We start from the raw sequence: 5,902 nt of genomic DNA, 5'->3' as shown, positions 1-5,902 counted from the left end.
ATTTTCTAAAGGTTTTATTTTTTTTGTCAGGTCGCGAACCCTCTTGAATCGATTGTGTTCACCCACCCTTCCAAACCCCTTAACGTCCTTTACCGCCACCACACCTCCAACGCATCTCCATGGTTACCGCACGTCATCTCTCCTGGCAAGGGATCGAACGTAGGATCCGGGACGCTCGCGCCAGTCGCAGTGTTCAATTGTTACCGAAGGCGTTTTGATGTCGTGTGCAGCAGCTATTCGTTTCGAAGGGGATTTGTGTATGTATACAATTTTTTTTTATTTTTACTTACATTATATGTTTAACTACACCCGACGACAATGTATTCGTGCAACGGTTTGTAACCGAGTCAGGTCGTTTCAATATTGTTTACAGCCAAATTTACCGGGATTTTTTTTAAATGCCGCTTTTTTTATTGGGGTCAAGTGCGATAATTGCAGACGAACGGAGAAAATGTAACTGCAATTTTTTCCTATGCATATAACCAACCACGTTTTATAATTAAAAATGTCCAATTGAGATTTGACACACGTACCGGGCCATATTTGTTGTATACAAATGTGCCACGCCCGTTTTTTTCTATGACTGTCACATGCAGTTGTGTCTGTGCAAAACATACAAGTAGTGAATTCTTGTAAAACTCTCTAGATTACTTTGTGTAGTTCTCTTCGCGCGAGTTTTAATATTTAATTGTGTTATATTTTATTGTCACGGGGAGGGGCAGTCGCTGTTAATTCTAATCATAGTCAAATCATTTTATTTACGGAACAGAGGCACAGAAACAACAAAAGTCATACTTTGGAATAGGAATAGGTTACCATAATTAAAATAGTTAATTGTTTGATTTTTTTTTATTTCTATTTTTAGTAATTTTTTGCAGTCGTTCTGTGAGTAATTTTACATTAACCAAATAAGTAATATGTATCAAGTTATCCGTTTTTTACCATTTATTATTATCTTTTCGTTGTTTCGTGATTTAGTAGGCACATGTATTTATTCAGAGTTAATCGGTAATCACAGGGGCTGACGTCTAGCTCTAACAACTTTAATTTATAATTGTGATTTGTATTTATTTAACTCATTATTAGTTCAGTTTACCACGCAAATAACTAACTATCCAACAATTACATACAGCATATTATTTATTTTTGTATTTTATTTTTATTTTGCCCGAAGATGTTGGACTGATTTTTGGTGAGGGTCTTCCAACTAACTATCGATACCCGTATAATTGCTACAATCGATAGATAACACGTTATAAAATAAAATATGTATTGAACGAACATAATCGATATTGGTGTACGCGATTCCGATGTTTAGTTCTCTTACAACCAAATTTTCAAAATCGAATATTGTCAACTATCGATTGCGTGCTTTTGCAACATAGTTTATCGTTTTATTTCCATATTTTCTCTTCTTCTTTTATAGCTGATTGTCATGCTATTATATTATATATTAGTTCCCTATATTTTATTAGACACTTGCGATACAATAGCATACCTGCTTCTAGCATCTGGCTCTACATTTTTTCTCTCTTGGATTTTTTATTCTCTAACCCTTTCAACAATATCGTGACTCGACTTTTTATTCTTATTATTATGTTCTCGGTGTATAGATTGTCAAAAAGTGTTTTTTTTTTATGATCCTGGTGAAACACATACGATGTAGCTGCTCGCGGGCAGAAATAAACTAAATACCAAGCGTGCGGTTTTTTTTGTTGCAATAGACCCATGTAGAAATTCGTCTTTTACAGCTCATTTTTATACACTCGAAAAACCTCAGGATCATGAACTTATGCGTTACTAATTCCATGTTTTTAAATTTGTAATTGGATTTGTTTTAACTCTTCCAAAACAAATCTTTCGATAAATGACGTCATTGGATTCCGTATTATTTTTTAATAAACACCAAAAATAAGAAAACAAACGCTTATTAAAGCTTGTAAAAAAATGGCTATCGTAAGAAAAATATAATATCATAAAAATAAAAACTCACGAGTCAGTTGTTTATCTTATAAAAGTAATCCTGTAAAACTTAATGTAACAGAAGTTTTGAGTGGTCGTTTATAATCTATAATAAAATTTAAACCCAACACTCATGGTATTTTTGTAGTAATGAAATTATACAATGACATTTTAATTAACTCTTAATCACAAAAATATCTCATTCGACTAGTCTAAAAAGCTAACTAATAAAATCCATAAAAAAATAGACTTACTCATTATATGGTCGCTCTGGAATCAAAATAGTTAAATCAGCACCGTTCTCAACTGCAGTTTCGCCTACGCTTCCTCTATTAGGGTAGTTGTGCATCTACTATACTTGAAAAAATTCAAACCTTCCAAAATAATTTAATAAGAGTAATAACTAACGCTCCCTGGTTCGAACGCAACAATAATTTACATAAAGACACCCAAATTAAAAACATCTACGATCTCATAATTACTCTGGCGGAAAAAATTCATAGTTCACTAAAATCAACAGGTTCATTTTACTTCAATTTACACATACATCCATCAGTCTAACGACGCTTAAGATGCGGCCGTCCACACGATCTGATTAATTAATTATTTTTATTCTTATCTTATATTTTTCGCATTCCTACTATTATCATTTTATAAAAACTTAAAACTGTATCTGTATATTGTATATCCTCAGATGAGATAGCATTAGCTAGGAAGATCTTATTGTAAATAAATACAAACAAAAAATAACGTTATTAAAGTCGACCTGCGAATCTATCTAACTATCGATTTAGAAATCGATAGTTCATTCTCTCCACCTCTTCAACATGAATCAATCACTTCTCCTCATTTATCATTTTCACTCACTGTCTAACACCACTACTCCCTAATCCTTCTACATGAAATCTAGACCCTATCTTCCTCCACCTCTTTAATCCCTTCAACTCTTTCTCTCCACTTACTCCAACTCTCCCTTTACCTCATTTTCTCTATCCTCCCACCTCTAACAATCACGAAGTCAAGTACGTAATTTTTCATGAAACCGTCACCTTAAAAAAAACAGGAATATTTATTTTCACATAATTTTAAAAGGGTCAAGTTAATAAATTACCTATGAATATTATCATGAGCCATGATTTAAGTAGAATCATTTTTAGTTTAAAAACACAAAAAAAAAATTATATGTATACAATATTGTTGTAAATAGTGATAATAAAGAAAATAAAAGTTTAGTATGAATATAATATAATAGTGCCATACTAATATAATGAGAATGAGAAAAAAAAACTGCTATATCGTGTGATTTACGGTTTGGTAGACTGACGATTAATGCCTGCAGAGTCGATGTTAGGAGGAAGACCAAAGGATTGATAATCGCTTTAAACTCGTCCAGGAACTTTGATAGGGGTTCGATGATCGGGAGAGATGTTGCTTTACCGGTATTGACGTGACTGACGACCGATGCGTAAGAGCGGGGCTGTGATGCTGTGTAATCAATGGGAATTGACTGGCGATTTCTCTGTTTGTTTTATTTTTATCCCGATTAGACTCTTTATTGATTTTGGATTTTCTTTTAGAAAATAATTTTTGATAGATTTTACATCCTTTGTAGCTTGCAGTATGATCTTTGTTGCCAAGAGCACATTTGGCTGGTTAGTCTCGTGGTTTTTGACATTCCACTGAGGAATGGTCATCACTGCATTTTACGAAACGTGGTTGATGAGAACACATATTTTTAGTATGAAAATAGGGTTGACAATTCTTGACTGAGGAATAAAATTATGCTTCCGTGGTTTTCCGATCTTAACGCGTATACTAAGAAAGGATGAGATATTAAAAATCTCTGTATTATTGTCAGGTAATCCTAAATCAATTCTCCAAAAAGACAGTGGACGTTTAGTCTTTTAGCTTAAAATATTTGTAATACGTAAAGCCGTGTGGCCGAGTTGCTTGAAAGCAGTGGATATGTCAATTACGAGAGTTGAGTGATGTAAGTGTTTTATAATTATACTAAAAAGTTTGGAAGCTTTTGGCATATATGAGTGAAAATTATATTTCTTTTCCTTAAAAAAATTAAAAAGGATTATAATCTTCAAGGTTGGGATTGTCTTTGTAAGCTGTTTTAACAATGTCAAGAATTGTACCTTCTTCCGAAAGTACAGCAAACTTATTTGTTAAAGAGAATACCTTTGATTTTTTTCATCTATTCTGGGAGATGTAGGTGAAGAGAGGTTGCTTACCTGCAGGTATTAGCTTACCTTTGAATATATTGATAACGAACCGCGTGACAACAGACGTGCGTTCATATTGGCCGACGAAACCGGACACCAAAATACTCTATATTATCCTAATTATTGTCTTAAAATATTACTAATTGCTCAATTTTCCTTTTGATTGTATCCATAGATAATCTTAAGCTGTCCAAGTACCGCTATCCATAAAATTGCCCTTCGGGGCTCGGACCAAGGACGCTCACAAGCGATGGCGTATATTTGTAAAAAAAGCGATTGCAGCGTTACAAATCGTATTGTAACTTGTAAGTATATTTATTATTATTATCGTAATGTAGTTTATATAATAAGCGATTCATGACACCATAATGATTTTTTTTTTTTAAATATGCTAACATATTTAAATGTAACATAAACATTCCAAAATATATATTAATTTATTATAATACACATGAGACATATAACTACAAGATCTGGAACCAAATTTGAAAACACCCGTTTTTATATTATTTTTCAAATAAAAATTATATTCTAAACATTTATTACAAAACCAAAATCATTAATTGAATACAATTTTTTTTAAATTATCTTGTGATAAAACATGTTTTTGTTTGCTACCTATCGTTAATTGCAAACAAATCCTTCGTTTTTGTGTGCCTATGTAACAATTGTACCAACGATTCACTTTTTTATTACAAAGATCTGATGTTGAAGTATGGTTAAAGCGTGTACTTTCATAAATTAATTTTACAAAAAAAATTGTATTTTGTTAAATAAAACCATTGAAAAACTAATTTAATTACTACCTCAAGTTTCCAAACAAAGTTTCTACATCACTTACTTAGTAATATTGTTTCAAATTTTTATGAAATCTGGAACGCTGATTTTAACACGTTGACTGCCACAAAACCGCCTGTAACCATAGTCATGTTATTTATGTGACTCCACATGGGTCGCCCGCTGTCAAATAAAACATCAACATAAATATAATTTATTCGCTAACCCCTAGTAATTTAGTAAAAATATTGAAAACTATCATATGTTTCTGCGACATTTGTCATCTAATTTATTTGTGTGATCTATATCTAGGTAATCTGGACGCGTTTAAGAGCAAATCTACTGTAAATCAGGCTTTTTCATGGCAACAAAAGATCATTAAGATTTTGGCCTGTATTCATAGTTTTGGCGAAATTCAAGAGACACTGCCCCCCTAAATCGTGTAAAAAAAACCATTCAAAGTATCTATTTGCTGACCATCCCTGTTGAACTACATCACATAGCCATACTCAAAACAAATGGATTCCCGATCGATCGAGGACAAATTAATAATTAGAACATTACATGTGCATACAAAATCCACCCAGAAGATAGTTGTTTGGACTAACGCTTCAAAAAGATTGATTTCAGCAAGCGGTAAAAATTATATTATAAATTAATGTGTGTGTTTATTATAGTTTTAAACGCAATGCATATATTTAAGAACTGTTTAACGAACTAATTGAAGCTAGCCTAAATTCTATTCTCGGATCTATTAATTATAACATAGTACAATTAATATTAACGTTAATTTGTAAATTAATTTGATTTAATAACCATGATGGAACTTCCTTATATATTAAATAAATTATATAATAATTAATTCAACAATTTAGTTAGTAGTTGGCTATTATATGAGTAAATATATTTACATCACAAATTCAAATAGGATA

At 31.9% G+C, this 5,902-nt stretch overlaps 1 long non-coding RNA gene across 1 annotated transcript; it reads left to right on the top strand.

The window, feature by feature from the left end:
* Positions 1-205: 205 nt before the first annotated feature.
* On the top strand, positions 206-5,696 carry LOC126839715 (uncharacterized). The gene is made up of 3 exons (XR_007685972.1): positions 206-257; positions 4,369-4,498; positions 5,283-5,696. It is a non-coding gene; the product is annotated as an uncharacterized LOC126839715 (long non-coding RNA).
* Positions 5,697-5,902: the final 206 nt, after the last annotated feature.

This window comes from Adelges cooleyi, unplaced genomic scaffold (genome assembly GCF_023614345.1).
Source record: "Adelges cooleyi isolate 19-005CV unplaced genomic scaffold, UGA_ACOO_1.1 ACOO_flye_CR_arks_rails_tigmint_CR_PRNA_307, whole genome shotgun sequence".
NCBI lineage: Eukaryota > Metazoa > Arthropoda > Insecta > Hemiptera > Adelgidae > Adelges > Adelges cooleyi.
This window is presented reverse-complemented; position numbering and strand designations above follow the sequence as displayed.